The following is a 17,117-nucleotide window of genomic DNA, read 5'->3' as shown; positions in this document are numbered from 1 at the left end:
TGAGTTTTTGCAGCGTTTTCTGTTGTTATTTCAGACTTTCCAGCATCCGCAGTATTTTGCTATCGTATAAGTTCTTTTGCAGTGTCATCACTGTTGCAATGTAGGCAAATGCAGCAGCCACTGTGAACACAACAAAGCTTCAGAAACAGCAATGAGATAAGTGACCAGTCAGTTTGTTTTTAGTGGCGTTGGTTGATAGATTAATATTGGCCAGGACTCCCCTTCCCCTATTTTTGAATAGCGGGATGGGATCTTTTACATCCACCCGAGAGCCTCGGTTTAACATCTCACCCGAAAGGTGGCATCTCCAACAGTGCTGCACTCCTGTAGTGCTCGAGAGTCGGCCTGGATTGAAGCACTTGAACCCCACAACCTTCTGAGCCGGAGGCGCGCGTGCTACCGGTGAGCCAAAGCTGACGCACTGGTGCGTTTTGTGTCGCTGGAGAACAGATCCCGCTTCGCAGCAACGGAGAAGTGACCATGTAACGCCAGAATCCGGGTCCTGACGTAACTCCAGAGTCTGGTAGTGCAAGACTCACGTGGTGGAAACCTGTGTTTCATTGCCTGGGATGAGGCCACACACGAGCATAACTTTTTGGTAAATTATAAAGCCGGGTTTTAATAGACCGACCTCTTTGGACACTTTTTAAAAACTGCAACAGCTATATATTTTTTTTAAAAATGTTTGGGAAAGACATGCTCTACCTCTGCTCCCTAAATATAAAAATTTTTTCCAGGCTGGAGTGGAGAATAATCGCAGTCTTGTCATCTGTGCTAAACTAATCTATGCAGTTGGCGTCCATCCAGTGGAGATTTTATCGTTGGGGCTTTAGGCTGTTGGGGGGGGAAAAAAAGTAAATATTGAAAGCAATGTCAAATCCTCTGTTTAAATTAAAACTTGAAGATGGATCAAGGACTATTCTAAGGTAAGTGACCCAGACATTTGTTTTTCATTAGTCACCCTAAGCACAGCTCTGCTTATTTCACCCATTGGAAATGTTTAAGGCTGAATATCGCCTTGGAAATGCGGTCCAAAAATAACAATGCAAGAGTTCAGGAACAGCTTTTTCACTGCGGAGCGTAACAGCCCGTTTTGCTTTGATGCTACCCTCGCTGCAACCTCAGTTTCATAAAAACCCTCTGGTCAGCTTTTATCATGTAGAGGATTTCATCTGGTTCTTGTAAGCCAAGAACTAAATTGACCAGAACATAATCTGATGGAGGGGGCCATTTGCTGTGACTTTAAAAAACAATGCAAATTGTTCCAATCTTGTAAAAATTCATAAAATGTGTGACTGTGTTTATAATGGCATATATAATCGAAGAATTGCAAATTCTCTACTTTTATGTCTAAAATAGCCCGAGCGACTGGCCAGTGACGCTGCTCATGCTTTTGGATTTTTATGTGAAATATTCTCTTCAATTCAGTGTCGCTGCCATCCCTGTTAGCGGACCTCGTGTACCCTACAATCTGGAGTGCACCTTTTCCTGCTGCTTAATAACTAGGTGATCAATGGAGACCTAGAGATCACAACAGAGAACCCTTATTCTGTACATTGATTACCAGAAGACCTCCTTCCTTGCTGCAATGCTCCATCTCACCCTCAGTAAGCTCCCCACTGGAGTGGAGCTAATTTACAGAACAAACGGGAAACTATTCAACCTCCGTCGCCTCCAGTCCAGATCCAAGGTCGTCCCATCCTCTGTCGTCGAATTACAGTATGCAGACAACGCTTGCGGCTGCGCTCACTCGGCGGTCGAACTCCAAACCATCGTCAACACCTTCACCGAAGCGTACGAGAGCATAGGCCTTACACTAAACATCCGTAAGACAAAGGTCCTCTACCAACCTGCCCCCGCCACACAGTACTGCCCCCCGATTATCAAAATCCATGACAAGGCCTTGGACAACGTGGACCACTTTCCATACCTCGGGAGCCTACTGTCAACAAGGGCAGACGTCGACGACGAAGTCCAACACCACCTTCAGTGTGCCAGTGCAGCCTTCGGTTGCCTGAGGAAGAGAGTGTTTGAAGACCAGGACCTCAAATCCGGCAAAAAGCTCATGGTCTACAGAGCAGCAGTGATACCCGCCCTGCTGTATGCCTCAGAGACATGGACCAAGAACAGCAGGCACCTGGAGAGGTACCACCAACGCTGCCTCCGCAAGATCCTGCAAATCCATTGGCAGGATAGGCGCACCAACGTCAGTGTTCTTGCTCAGGCCAACATCCCCAGCATCGAAGCTTTGACCACGCTCGATCAGCTCCGATGGATGGGTCACATTGTCCGCATGCCCGATACGAGACTCCCAAAACAAGCGCTCTACTCGGAACTCCGGCACAGCAAGAGAGCCCTAGGTGGGCAGAGGAAACACTTCAAGGACACCCTCAAAGCCTCCTTGAAAATGTGTACCATCCCCACCGACACCTGGGACTCCCTGGCCCAAGACCGCACAAAGTGGAGGAGAAGCATCCGGGAAGGCGCCGAACACCTCGAGTCTCTTCGCCGGGAGCAAGCGGAAGCCAAGTGCAGGCAGCGCAAGGAGCGCACGTCAACCCAAGCACCCCACCCGCCCCTTCAACCACCGTCTGCCCACCTGTGACAGAGACTGTAGGTCCCGCATTGGACTTATCAGTCACCTGAGAACTCATTTTTAATGTGGAAGCAAGTCATCCTCGGTTCCGAGGGACTGCCTAAGAAGAAGAAGACCTCCACATGAATTTCTTTCTCCTCTCTCCTCTCTTTTTTCTCTCTCTCCCTCTCTCCTCTCTTTCTCTCTCTCTCCTCTTCATATAAATGTAAGTCTTTTTATCAGTTTCTCTCTCTTCTCTCTCTCCTTTCTCTCTACTTTTGCTCCCTTTCGCACTCTCAAAACCTGTTTGGAACATTGTTGCCCATTGGGTGGGCTGTGTGGGAAGAGGTAAACCAACCTTTTTAAAATTCACTTATGGTATCTGGGCATCGCTGGCAAGGCCAGCATTTATTGCCCATCACCAGTTGCCCTTGAGAAGGTGGTGGTGAGCCGCCTTCTTGAACCGCTGCAGTCCGTGTGGTGAAGGTGCTCCCACAGTGCTGTTAGGGAGGGCGTTCCAGGATTTTGACCCAGTGACGATAAAGGATCGGCGATATACTTCTAAGTCAGAATGATGTGTGACTTGGAGGGGGAACCTGGAGGTGGTGGTGTTCCCACGCGCCTGCTGCCCTTGTCCTTCTAGGTGGTAGAGGTCACGGGTTTGGGAGGTGCTGCCGAAGAAGCCTTGGCGAGTTGGTGCAGTGCATCTTGTAGATGGTATACACTGCAGCCACCGTACGACGGTGGTGGAGGGAGTGAATGTTTAAGGTGGTGGATGGGGTGCCAATCAAGCGGGCTGCTTTGTCCTGGATGGTGTCGAGCTTCTTGAGTGTTGTTGGAGCTGCACTCCTCCAAGCAAGTGGAGAGTATTCCATCACACTCCTTACTTGTGCCTTGTAGATGGTAGAAAGGCGTTGGGGAGTCAGGAGGTGAGACACTCTCCGCAGAATACCTAGCCTCTGACCTGCTCTTGTTGCCACAGTATTTATGTGGCTGGTCCAGTTAAGTTTCTGGTTAATGGTGACTCCCCAGGATGTTGATAGTGGGGGATTCGGCGATGGTAATACTATTGAATGTCAAGGGGAGGTGGTTAGACTCTCGCTTGTTGGAGATAGTCATTGCTTGGCACTTCTGTGGCGCGAATGTTACCTGCCACTTATCAGCCCAAGCCTGAACGTCGTCCAGGTCTTGTTGCATGCAGGCGTGGACTGCTTCATTATCTGAGGAGTTGTGAATGGTGCTGAACACTGTGCATTCATCAGCGAACATCTCCATTTCTGACCTTATGTTGGAGGGAAGGTCATTGATGAAGCAGCTGAAGATGGTTGGGTCTAGGACACTGCCCTGAGGAACTCCTGCAGCGACGTCCTGGGGCTTTGATGATTGACCTCCAACCACCACGACCATCTTCGTTTGTGCTAGGTATGACTCCAGCCAGTGGAGCGTTTTCCCCCTGATTCCCATTGACTTCAGTTTTACTAGGGCTCCTTGATGCCAGACCTGGTCAAATACTGCCTTGATGTCAAGGGCAGTCACTCTCACCTCACCTCTGGAATTCAGCTCCTTTGTCCATGTTTGGACCAAGGCTGTAATGAGGTTGGGAGCTGAGTGGTCTTGGCAGAACCCAAACTGGGCATCAGTGTGCAGGTTATTGGTGAGTAAGTGCTGCTGGATTGCACTGTCGACGACACCTTCCATCACTTTGCTGATGATTGAGAGTAGACTGATGGGGTGGTAATTGGCCGGATTGGATTTGTCCTGCTTTTTGTGGACAGGACATACCTGGGCAGTTTTCCACATTGTCGGATAGATGCCAGTGTTGTAGCTGTACTGGAACAGCTTGGCTAGAGGCGCGGCTAGTTCTGGAGCACAAGTCTTCAGCTCGCGAGCCGGGATATTGTCGGGGCCCATAGCTTTTGCTGTATCCAGTGCGCTCAGCCATTTCTTGATATCACGTGGAGTGAATCGAATTGGCTGAAGACTGGCTTCTGTGATGGTGGGGATCTCTGGAGTAGGCCGATATGGATCATCCACTCGACACTTCTGGCTGAAGTTGGTTGCAAACGCTTCAGCCTTGTCTTTTGCACTCACGTGCTGGGCTCCACCATCATTGAGAATGGGGATATTCTTGGAGCCTCCTCCTCCCGTTCGTTGTTTAATGGTCCACCACCATTCACGACTGGATGTGGCAGGACTGCAGAGCTTTGATCTGATTCGTTGATTGTGGGATCGCTTAGCCCTGTCTATAGCATGCTGCTTCTGCTTTTTAGCATGCATGTAGTCCTGTGTTGCAGCTTCCCCAGGTTGGCACCTCATTTTTAGGTACACCTGGTGCTGCTCCTGGCATGCTCTTCTGCACTCCTTGTTGAATCAGGGTTGGTCCCCTAGCTTGATGGTAATGGTAGAGCGAGGGATATGCCAGGCCATGGGGTTACAGATTGTGGTGGAAGACAATGCTGCTGCTGATGGCCCACAGTGCCTCATGGATGCCCAGTTTTGAGCTGCTAGATCTGTTCTGAATCTATCCCATTTAGCACAGTGGTAGTGCCGCACAACACGATGGAGGGTGTCCTCCGTGTGAAGTCGGGACTTCGTCTCCACAATGACTTAACTTTGTTTATTTTCTCAAAAGAGTTCCCAGGGACCTGCCTTCAGATAGCTGGTGTTGGTACGTCCTCTGAGATGGCATTTTTGGCCTCTGGTATACCATTTTATAGCTTATGGCTTTTATACAGTGAATTGCAACAATTCCTGCCTCACCCAGTCCTGTCCCCGAAGTTTCAATACTTGTAACATTGATGGGGACCAAAATAATCCAGTCTACCGTCTTTTAAAAAAAATCAAAACATTTTTTTCACTCTTTTTCTCTCCACCCCCCCCCCCCCCCCCCCCCCCCACCCCAACCCAAGGACACAAGTTGTGTGTTCAGTGCCACAGGCTTCCCGGTGTGGTTTTACATCTCCGAATACTAATACTGTAGTTGTATGTTGCCAGCAGTTCACTGCTAATTTGTCTGCCTGTGCTTGTTGACATTGTTCTGCATTTTGGGAGTAAGAATGTCTCAGTTCTTCCTGTGAGTAATTAAAATGTTTAAACGGGTCAGCTCGAATTTAAAATTCTCATTCCTGTGATCAAATCCCTCCATGCCCTCACCGCCCTCCACCCCATCTTTGCAACCTCCAACATCCTACAACCTTCCGGGATCTCTGCGTTCCTCCAATTCTGACCTCTTGCGCATCCTGATTTTCATGGCCCCGGCATCGGCAGCCGTGCTGTCAGCTGCCTTGGCACAGAGCTCTGGAATTTCCTCCCTAAACCTCTCTACATCGCTCTCCTCCTTTAAGACCTACCTCTTTGGCCAAGCTTTTGGCCAACTGCCCCAATGTGCCCTTCTTTGGCCTAGTATCAACTTTTCTTTGATAACACTCCTGTGAAGCGCCTTGGGACATTTTACTATGTTAAAGGCACTGTGTAAATGCAAATTCTTACTGTTATTTCCAACTTGGACTGGAGAATAACTGCATCAGTGAGCAATGAATGCTGTCTGCAGACATACCAAAGGGCGCTAATGGAAAATCTCCCACCCCAAGTGGGGGGGGGGTTGGCCTGACTCTTTCTGTAAGGGCACATTGGGAGCTTTGATGGTCTATTTTCTGACCCCATATAATGCGAATTATTGCTACTTTAAAAAAAAAAATTCTTGTAGCATGTTATTAATATATGCACAGCCACGGCATTAAATATTTAAGGTTTGACCTTCAGCAGGATTGGAATGCCGTAGCCGCGGTTTTCGTTTGGCTGCTGTTGCAGAACTTGAACTGTTTTGAGAAACTTCTTTTTAATCCTTTTATTAAACAGAGAACATTACTTGTCCTGGGCTAGTTCATTGTGGATTGAAGAACATACGAACAGGATTAGTCCATTCAGCCCCTCCGACCTTTTCCGCCATTCAGTTACTTTATAGCTGATCTGTATCTTAACTCCATTTACCTGCCTTGGTTCCGTAGCACCCTGACCGAACAAAGATTTATCACTCTCTCCATTTTGAAATTTTCAATTGACTCCCCCCTCCCCCCCCACCCCCCCCTCTCCCCCACCCCCCCCCACCCCCCCACCCTCCCCCACAGCCTCAACAGCTTTTTGGGGGGTGAGTTTTCCGGATTTCCACTACCCTTTATGTGGAGAAGTGCTTCTTGACATCACCCCTTAAGCGACTACTTTTAAGGTTTATTCCCCCTTGTTCTGGACACCCCCACCAGAGGAAATAGTTTCAGAGAATGGTGAGCTCTTTCAGGTTGAAGTGGTGGCGATGGGGTCATTCGGGTGTTCCTGAGCTGCTTATTTAAAGAAAGAAAGAAACACGTTTTGAGGTAAGATGTTTGGTCACTGAAGCTTCTAGATGCAAAAAGAAAGACTTGCATTTCTATAGCGCCTTTCACGGCCACCGGACGTCTCCAAACGCTTTACAGCCAATGAAGTACTTTTGAAGTGGAGTCACTGTTGTAATGTGGGAAATTAATATGCACTTTGAATTCCAGAACTTCACAGCCTGAAGAATTGGAATTCTGCCCACCAGTGGCCAAAAAAATAAGTTTCTTTGAATAGGGACGGTATACTTTGACCGTTTTATGTTCAGCCTTCCTAAGGGTGGGTAGGATGTATGTGCCACCTTAACATGGCCGATCACAGCCTTGATTTACAACCTCTGTCTGCTTTTTTTTCTTATAGAATTTAGTGATCGCTTTTCTTTCCTTTCCAGAGTATTTAGCCTGGTATTGATGTGAGGCAGATGGGTCTGTAATCGCTTGTGTCCGTTTTGACGAAATGAACACCACTTTAAGCCATTGACAATCTGTTGGAACTTTCTCGCCATTCATCATTTTCCCTCATAATGACCGTTAACACCATCCCTTGCCTCTTGGTGCCCTGCGACAAATAAAAATTTACGGATGTGGAGATAACAAGTTCCCGTACACCGCAATTTATTGCTCAAAATGAATTTGGCTGTGCTCGGTTTCAAATTCTAGTATTACGCATTTACAGCACAAGTTGTTTTGAGTAATTTGTGTAAATGTGTGCTGTAGGCGTGAAGCTTTTCTCCTCTTGACTCGAGGCGATACAACTGTTTAAATATCACATCATTTAAATTGATCCATTGCAGTTCTTTCCAAGACTTGTTGGCAGACCTGCGTCTGGATATGTCTTTTTGCTGATTCTTCGGGCTGTCTGCAACTGTGGCTGTTCGCCATTGGGTTTTCTCTTGACTTAGTGCAGTAGCTTGTTTCATTCCGTTGCCGAGAGTTGGTCTCTGCCTGTGAGGTGAAGTTGTTGGGACATCTCTCATGACCTCTTGGCCGAGGGCCTTAATGTTTTTTTGGGGATCTTTCTGACCGCTACCCCCACGTTGACATGATGCTTTGCTGGTGGTTCTGCAGGATGTTTGCCTGGTGTTGATTCCTGTGATGAAGGGGGTTGTCTTATGAGGAAAGGTTGAGCAGGTTGGGCCTATACTCATTGGAGTTTAGAAGAATGAGAGGCGATCTTATTGAAACAAATAAGATTCTGCGGGGGATTGACAGGGTAGATGCAGAGAGGATGTTTCCCCTCGTGAGGGAATCTAGAACTCGGGGGCATAGTTTCAGAATAAGGGGTCGCCCATTTAAGACGGAGATGAGGAGGAATTTCTTCTCTGAGGGTCGTGAATCTTTGGAATTCTTTACCCCAGAGAGCTGTGGAGGCGGAGTCAGTGAATATATTCAAAGCTGAGATTTTTGAACTACGGGGAGTCGAGGGTTATTGGGGAACAGGCAGGGAAGTGGAGTTGAGGCCAAGATCAGATCAGCCATGATCTTATTGAATGGCAGAGCAGGCTCGAGGGGCCGAATGGCCAACTCCTGCTCCTATTTCTAATGTTCTTATGTAATGTTTTTTTAAAATCTTAATACGTTCGACCGCTGATTTGGTCCCTAAACTCCTTCCTTTACACTTGGATCTCTTATTGTAGAATTTGAACCAGAAGGATGCAAATCTGTCAGCAGGAATAATTGAAATATTAAGAATAAAAAATGCTGGGAATACCCAGCAGGTCAGGCAGCATCTGTGGAGAGAGTTAACGCTGAAACGTTAACTCTCTGTTTCTCTCTCCACGGATGCTGCCTGACCTGCTGACTATTCCCAGCATTTTCTGTTTTTATTTCACATTTCCAGCAACCGCAGTGTTTTGCTTTTGAAGTATTAAGAACTTGGTTCCAAAAGTAATTGTTTGTGTACTCGCCGACTTGTCTACTTTCCACTGACAATTCGGGTATTGGAAAACTACTAACGTACTTACTTTTTTCCAGAACAAATTTGCTGTAAAAACAATGGGTTAAGTTTTCTTTAAAATGCTAGTTAGGCCACAGCTGTAATACTGTGTGCAGTTCTGGTCGCCACACTATAGGAAGGATGTGATTGCATTGGAGAGGGTGCAGAGGAGATTCACCAGGATGTTACCTGGGCTGGAGCACTTCAGCTATGAAGAAAGACTGGACAGGCTGGGGTTGTTTTCCTTAGAGCAGAGAAGGCTGAGGGGGGACCTGATTGAGGTGTACAAAATTATGAGGGGCATAGATAGGGTAGATAGAAAGGAACTTTTCCCCTTAGTAGAGGGGTCAATAACCAGGGGGCATAGTTTCAAGGTAAGGGGCAGGAGGTTTAGAGGGAATTTGAGGAAAAACTTATTCACCCAGAGGGTGGTTGGAATCTGGAACTCACTGCCTGAAAGGGTGGTAGAGGCAGGAACCCTCACAACATTCAAGAAGCATTTAGATGAGCACTTGAAACGCCACAGCATACAAGGCTACGGACCAAGTGCTGGAAAGTGGAAACCCGAAACGTCAACTCAAATTTCTCTCCACGGATGTTGCCTGACCTGCTGAGTTTTTCCAGCATTTTCTGTTGTTATGCTGGAAAGTGGGATTAGAATAGACAGGGCTTGATGGCCGGCGTGGACACAATGGGCCGAAGGGCCTCTTTCTGTGCTGTGTAACTCTATGACTTAGCCAGAAGCAATGCATTGGGCGTGAATACATGCGTGTGTAAAATGTTTTTGTAAATCTCTAGATCTGCAGATCGCCTCATCTACATTGTGTTCCGCTTGAAATAAGAATATTTCGTTCTTAGTGCTTTGTGCATTGAGTGCTGTTGGAGTTTTGCTAAGTGGGAGAGTTCGGATAAGTGGGAGGTGAGGGTGCGTTTTTTGCTCTGTTTTGTTCCCCACTCCCAGGCTTAGACAGCACTGCGGAGGCGGAGCAGCGAGACGAGTCAACCAACAAGCCCCACAGACAGTATTCAAGGAGGAGGTTGGTGATCAGCTGGTTGGTTGGTTTTCTTCCTTCTCTTCTCTTTTATACCTTTAAGTTGGTAAGTCCTATTGAATAGTGGTGTGATATTATCATATATATCTGGGCAGGGTCTTCATAACTAATAATAAGAAATTAAATTAATTATATAGAATGGAGCAGGTGATGTGTTACTGTTGCGAGATGTGGGAGCCGGTGAACCCCATTGAGGCTCACGGTGATTACATCTGCGACAAGTGTTTGCTGCTAGAGGAACTCAAGTTCCATGTTATGGAGCTTGAGACCGAGCTTCAGACACTGCGACACATCAGGGAGGGGGAGAAGTTCTTGGACTCTATGTTTCAGGAAATGGTCACACCTATGAAGTTAATTACTGCAGATGTAGTCCGTGGTCAGGGACAGGACGGTGTGACTATGAGTGAGGAAGGTACAGGGATCCAGGATGTAGTGTTGAAGGAGACGCAGCCCTTGTTCTTGTCCAGCAGGATCGCGGTTCTTACTCCCTGTGAGGGCGGGAGTGGGGACTGCAGGGAGGATGAGCAACCTGGCCACAGCACCGTGGTACAGGGGGGCATTCAAGTGGAGGGAGTAAAAAGAAATGTTGTAGTGGTAGGGGATAGTATCATTAGGGGGATAGATAGGGTTCTCTGCAGTCAAGAGCGGGAGTCCCGAAGGCTGTGTTGCCTGCCCGGTGCCAGGGTTAAGGACATCTCTTCTGGGCTGGAAAGAAACTTGGAGTGGGAGGGGGAGGATCCAGTTGTCGTGGTCCATGTTGGTACAAACGACGTAGATAGGACAAGGAAGACGGTTCTGTTAAAGGAGTATGAGCAGCTAGGGGTCAAATTAAAAAACAGAACCTCAAGGGTAATAATCTCTGGGTTATTACCTGAGCCACGAGCGAATTTGGCTAGGATAAATAAAATTAAAGAGTTAAATGCGTGGCTCAAAGACTGGTGTGGGAGAAATGGGTTTTGCTTCTTGGGACACTGGCACCAGTACTGGGACAGGAGGGAGCTGTTCCGTTGGGACGGAATCCACTTGGCCAGTGCTGGGACTAGAGTCCTGGCGAATCATATAACTAGGGCTGTAGAGAGGGCTTTAAACTAATTAGTGGGGGGAGGTTTCTAGAGAGCAAATAATAGAAATGACAACAGAGAAGGTCATAGACTTAGGTAGCAGTGGGGGAATTAAAAAACAGAATGTGTCAGGAAGGGACAGAAGGTATGGAGTAAAAAGTAAAGTACTAAAAAGGGAAAAAACAGGAACTAAGTGTTACAAAACATATTTGAAAGTTCTTTATCTGAATGCACGTAGCATTCGTAACAAAATGAATGAGTTAACGGCACAAATAATGACATATGGGTATGATCTTGTGGCCATTACAGAAACATGGCTGCAGGGTGACCATGACTGGGAATTAAACATACCAGGTTATTTAACAATCAAGAAGGACAGGCAGGAAGGGAGAGGAGGTGGGGTGGCTATATTAATAAAGGAAGGAATCACTATAATACAGAGAAATGATATTGGGTCAAAGGAGCAGGATAGTGAAACAGTTTGGGTGGAGATAAGGAATAATAAGGGGAAAAAAACACTAGTGGGTGTAGTCTATAGGCCTCCGAACAGTTGCAACTCTGTTGGACGGAGTATTAATCAGGAAATAGTTGAGGCTTGTAATAAGGGAACAGCTATAATTATGGGGGATTTTAATTATCATATTAACTGGACAAATCATATTGGGCAGAGCAGCCTTGAGGATGAGTTCATTGAGTGTATTAGGGATGGGTTTCTTGAGCAGTATGTAACTGAACCGACCAGGGGGCAAGCAACCTTAGATCTGGTCCTGTGTAACGAGACAGGATTAATTAAAAATGTCCTAGTAAAGGATCCCCATGGTTGAATTCCATATTCAATTAGAGGGCGAGAAGGTTGGATCTCAAACAAGCGTGCTGAGCTTGAATAAAGGAGACGCTGAAGGTATGAGAGCGGAATTAATTAGAGTGGACTGGGAAAATAGATTAAAGGGTAAGACGGTACATGACCAGTGGTGTACATTTAAGGAGTTATTTTACAACTTCCAAAAAAAATATATTCCACTGAGGAAAAAAGGGTGTAAAAGAAAAGATAGCCATCCGTGGCTAAGTAAAGTAATTAAGGATAGTATCCGACTAAAAACAAGGGCATATAAGGTAGCCAAATCTAGTGGGAGGATGGAAGATTGGGAAGTCTTTAAAAGACAGCAAAAAATAACTAAAAGATTGATTAAGAAAGGGAAGATAGATTATGAAAGTAAATTAGCAAAAAATATAAAAACAGACAGTAAAAGTTTCTATAGTTATATAAAAAGAAAAAGGGTGGCTAAAGTAAATGTTGGTCCCTTAGAGGATGAGACCGGGAAATTAATGGTGGGAAACATGGAGATGGCAAAAACACTGAACAATTATTTTGTATCAGTCTTTACAGTAGAGGACACTAAGAATATCCCAACACTGGACAAACAGGGGGCTCTAGGGGGGGAGGAACTAAATACGATTAAAATTACTAAGGAAGTGGTACTTGGTAAAATAATGGGACTTAAGCCGGATAAATCCCCTGGACCTGATGGCTTGCATCCTAGGGTCTTGAGGGAAGTAGCGGTAGGGATTGTGGATGCATTGGTAATAATTTTCCAAAACTCACTGGACTCAGCAAAGGTCCCGGCAGATTGGAAAACTGCTAATGTAACACCCTTATTTAAATAGGGTAGTAGGCAGAAGGCTGGAAACTATAGACCTGTTAGCCTAACATCTGTGGTTGGTAAAATGTTGGAGTCCATTATTAAGGAGACAGTAACAGGACATTTGGATAAACATAATTTAATAGGACAAACTCAGCATGGTTTCATGAAGGGGAAGTCATGTTTGACAAATTTGCTTGAGTTTTTTGAGGAAGTAACATACAGGGTGGATAAAGGGGAACCAGTGGACGTAGTGTATTTAGACTTCCAAAAGGCATTTGACAAGGTGCCACACAAGATTATTGCTCAAGATAAAAAATCACGGGATGGGGGTAATATTCTGGCGTGGGTGGAGGATTGGCTCTCTAACAGAAAGCAGAGAGTTGGGATAAATGGTTCGTTCTCAGATTGGCAACCAGTAACTAGTGGTGTTCCGCAGGGGTCAGTGCTGGGTCCCCAACTCTTTACAATCTATATTAACGATTTGGAGGAGGGGACCGAGTGTAACATATCAAAGTTTGCAGATGATACAAAGATGGGACGGAAAGTAGTGAGTGAGGAGGACATAAAAAACCTGCAAAGGGACATAGACAGGCTAAGTAAGTGGGCAGAGATTTGGCAGATGGAATACAATACTGGAAAGTGTGAGGTTATGCACTTTGGCAGGAAAAATCATAGAGCAAGTTATTATCTTAATGGCAAGAAACTGGAAAGTACTGTAGTACAAAGGGATCTGGGGGTCCTGGTGCACGAAACTCAAAAAGTTAGTATGCAGGTGCAGCAAGTGATTAAGAAGGCCAATGGAATGTTGGCTTTTATTGCTAGGGGGATGGAATATAAAAACAGGGAGGTATTGCTGCAGTTGTACAAGGTATTGGTGAGACCGCACCTGGAATACTGCATACAGTTTTGGTGTCCATACTTAAGAAAAGACATACTTGCTCTCGAGTCAGTACAAAGAAGGTTCACTCGGTTAATCCCGGGGATGAGGGGATGGTCATATGAGGAGAGGTTGAGTAGATTGGGACTCTACTCATTGGAGTTCAGAAGAATGAGAGGCGATCTTATTGAAACATATAAGATTGTGAAGGGGCTTGATCGGGTGGATGCGGTGAGGATGTTCCCAATGATGGGTGAAACTAGAACTAGGGGCATAATCTTAAAATAAGGGGCTGCTCATTCAAAACTGAGATGAGGAGAAACTTCTTCACTCAGAGGGTGGTAGGTTTGTGGAATTTGCTGCCCCAGAAAGCTGTGGAAGCTACATCATTAAATAAATTTAAAACAGAAATAGATAGTTTCCTAGAAGTAAAGGGAATTAAGGGTTATGGGGAGCGGGCAGGAAATTGGACATGAGTCTAGGTTCGGAATGATCATGGCCCTGTGGGTAGTGGAGCGGGCCCAGGGGCCGTGTAATTCTGTGTTAGATTTCAGGAGATGGTTTTATTCCTGTTCCTGGCTGGGGTGGAGATCGCTTTTACAGAAGGTAAGTACTGTAGAAAATATAGGGACAGAGTGATCTCCTGGAAGAATTTCGATCGCCTAGATGGGTCGGAGAGGAATTTCCCAGATTTTTTTCTCCCAAATTGGCCATTGGGTCTTTATCTGGTTTTTCGCCTCTCCCGGGAGATCACATGGGTTCGGGTGGGATGGAGAGTGATAGAAGATTTGAGGTTAGGATCAGATCAGCCATGATCTTATTGAATGGTGGAGCAGGCTCGAGGGGCCGATTGGCCTACTGCTGCTCCTATTTCTTATGTTCTTATGTTCTTACGTTCTCGAGGCAGACACATCAACACAGTCACGTTTTGGGCGTATTGTGTTCATGTAATACTCCACTACTGGAATCGTCTTAACACCATGGGAATGAAGAGGCGGCAGTATAATGATTTACTCTGGCACTTGGCTTGATGTGAATCAGTTAATAAAGGACATAACCCACTAAAAGTAGGGGACTAGGAACCAACATCAGGGCTTCATGTTTTGGCTTCCACTTTGCATTTGGAGAAAATCTTGAACCCCCTCCCCGCCAAACCACACAGGTCCTTCAAGGGATCTGACCCATGCCTCGCAGCAATCTTTTTTATGCTGCTCTTCTGACATTGGGCGCGGTTTCCTTTTTGGACAGGTATGGAAGGACTAATCTTGCAGGGGAAGAATAGAGTTGCTAGAGTGCTCACCAGCGAACCTTTTTAAAAACAAACTCTGGTAGCCTGCTGTACTGCAGTATAAACATTCTAATGATTTTGAGCCAAATATTTTATCAGCTCCTTTTCAGTAGTTACTTGGATGAAGGGACCGAGTGTAATGTACAAAGATCAAATCAAAATCAAATCAAATCAAATCAACTTTTATTGTCATTGTTAGTGCACAAGTGCAGTACAATAAAATGTAGGCTTGCGGCTCCCGAGAGAGTACATTTAGATTAAGACATTTAAACATTCAACATACATTTGGCTTGTAATACATTAACATAAACATAACCATAATAAAGTGCATTGGCAGATGGGCAGGCTTTAGAGTTTATTTGTGGAGTTCAGTAGGATGACAGCCCTGGGAAAGAAGCTGTTCCTAAATCTGGTCGTACGGGTGCGAATGCATCTGTAGCGTCTCCCAGATGGCAGGAGGGCGAACAGACTGTGGCTGGGGTGGGTAGGTAGGGTCTTTGATGATGGACCATGACCTCCGTAGACAGCGTTTCTGGTATATGTGCTCTATGGTCGGTAGCTGGGTGCCGGTAATGCGTTGGGCAGTTTTGACTACCCGCTGCAGGGCTTTCCGGTCATAGTAGCTACAGCTGCCATACCATACTGTGATAGTTTGTCAGGATGCTCTCTATTGTGCAGCGGTAAAAGTTAGAGAGGATCAGGGGTGACAGGTTACATCCCTTCAGCCTCCTTAGGAAATATAGGCGCTGCTGGGCCTTCTTCACCAGAGAGGAGGTATTGAGGGACCAGGAGAGGTCTTCCGTGATGTGGACTCCGAGGAACTTAAAGCTGTCCACCCTTTCCACCACAGCCCCATGGATGTGGATGGGGGTGTGACTTCCGCCTTTAGACTTCCTGAAGTCCACAATGATTTCTTTGATTTTCTTGATGTTAAGGGCCAGGTTGTTATCGGCGCACCACTTCACGAGATGCTGGACCTCCTCCCTGTAGGCTGACTCATCGTTGTTGGTGATCTGGCCTACTACCGTGGTATCATCCGCAAACTTGATGATGGTGTTGGAACCATGAACAGCCACACAGTCGTGGGTGAAGAGGGAGTAGAGGAGGGGGCTCAGCACACATCCTTGTGGGGCCCCCGTGTTTAGGGTCGGCGGGGGGGGCGGTGTGGTTACCTAATTTGACAGACTGGAGTCTGTTTGTTAGGAAGTCCAGGGTCCAGTTGCAGAGGGAAGTGTTCAGGCCAAGAGTGTGGAGTTTGGTGGCCAGCTTGTTGGGGACGATAGTGTTGAATGCTGAGCTGTAGTCTATGAACAGCATTCTGATGTAGGTCTCCTTACCATCTAAGTGACTCAGAGCCGAGTGTAGAGCAGTTGTGATTGCATCCTCCGTTGATCTGTTTGCACGATAGGCAAACTGGTGTTGGTCACGAGAGGTGGGAACACTGGCTTTGATGTGAGCCAGGACCAGTCTCTCGAAACACTTCATTATGATGGGTGTGAGTGCGACAGGTCGATAGTCGTTCAGGCACGTCACAGCCGTTTGTTTTGGCACAGGAATAATGGTAGCGGTCTTGAAGCATGTAGGGACTACTGCCTGGGCCAATGACCGATTGAAGATGGCGGTGAAGACATCAGCCAGCTGATCAGCACATTCTTTGAGTACCCGTCCAGGGATGCTGTCAGGTCCAGCAGCCTTACGTGTGTTCACTCCGCGTAGAGCACCCCTTACGTCGGAGGTGGACAGAGTGAGCACCTGGTCTTCCGGGGGTGGCAAGGCTTTGGTAGCCGGCTCCCTGTTGTCCCTGTCGAAGCGAGCGTAGAAGTTGTTAAGCTCCTCCGGAAGGGAGGCATCGCTAACCGGGGGGCTGGTGTTTTTGCCCTTGTAGTCAGTGATGGACTGGATGCCTTGCCACATGCGCCGGGGGTCCGAGTTGTTGCGGAAGTGATCCTCTATCCACAGTGTCTGTTTCCTTTTGGCAGTCCTGATCCCCTTTTTTAGGTTGGTCCTAGCTGCACTGTAAGCCGCCGCGTCACCAGATTTAAATGCTGCGTCGCGTGCTTTCAACAGTGAGCGGACCTCTCCGTTCATCCAGGGTTTCTGGTTGGGGTATGTCCTGATATTTTTATGGGTCGTGACGACCTCGACGCAGCTGTTAATGTAGAATAGCACTGTGGATGCGTATTCCTCGATGTCAGTATGGGCAAACATGCCCCAATCAGTGCGTTCGAAGCAATCCTGAAGCTCCGATCCTGCCCCCTCTGGCCATACTTTCACTGCTCTCACTGATGTTCTCCCTCTTTTGATGAGCGGTTTGTATG

The 17,117-nt window shown here is 46.7% G+C and overlaps 1 protein-coding gene across 2 annotated transcripts in view; it reads left to right on the top strand.

The window, feature by feature from the left end:
* Positions 1-17,117, top strand: part of smyd3 (SET and MYND domain containing 3) — a 1,021,495-nt gene that overhangs the window by 45,517 nt on the left and 958,861 nt on the right. The window lies entirely within an intron of this gene.

The sequence above is a fragment of the Somniosus microcephalus genome, chromosome 3 (genome assembly GCF_052327205.1).
Source record: "Somniosus microcephalus isolate GS21.2 chromosome 3, FLI_Smic_1.0, whole genome shotgun sequence".
NCBI lineage: Eukaryota > Metazoa > Chordata > Chondrichthyes > Squaliformes > Somniosidae > Somniosus > Somniosus microcephalus.
Note: the sequence above shows the minus strand (reverse complement) of the source record. Positions and strands in the feature narration are given on the sequence as shown.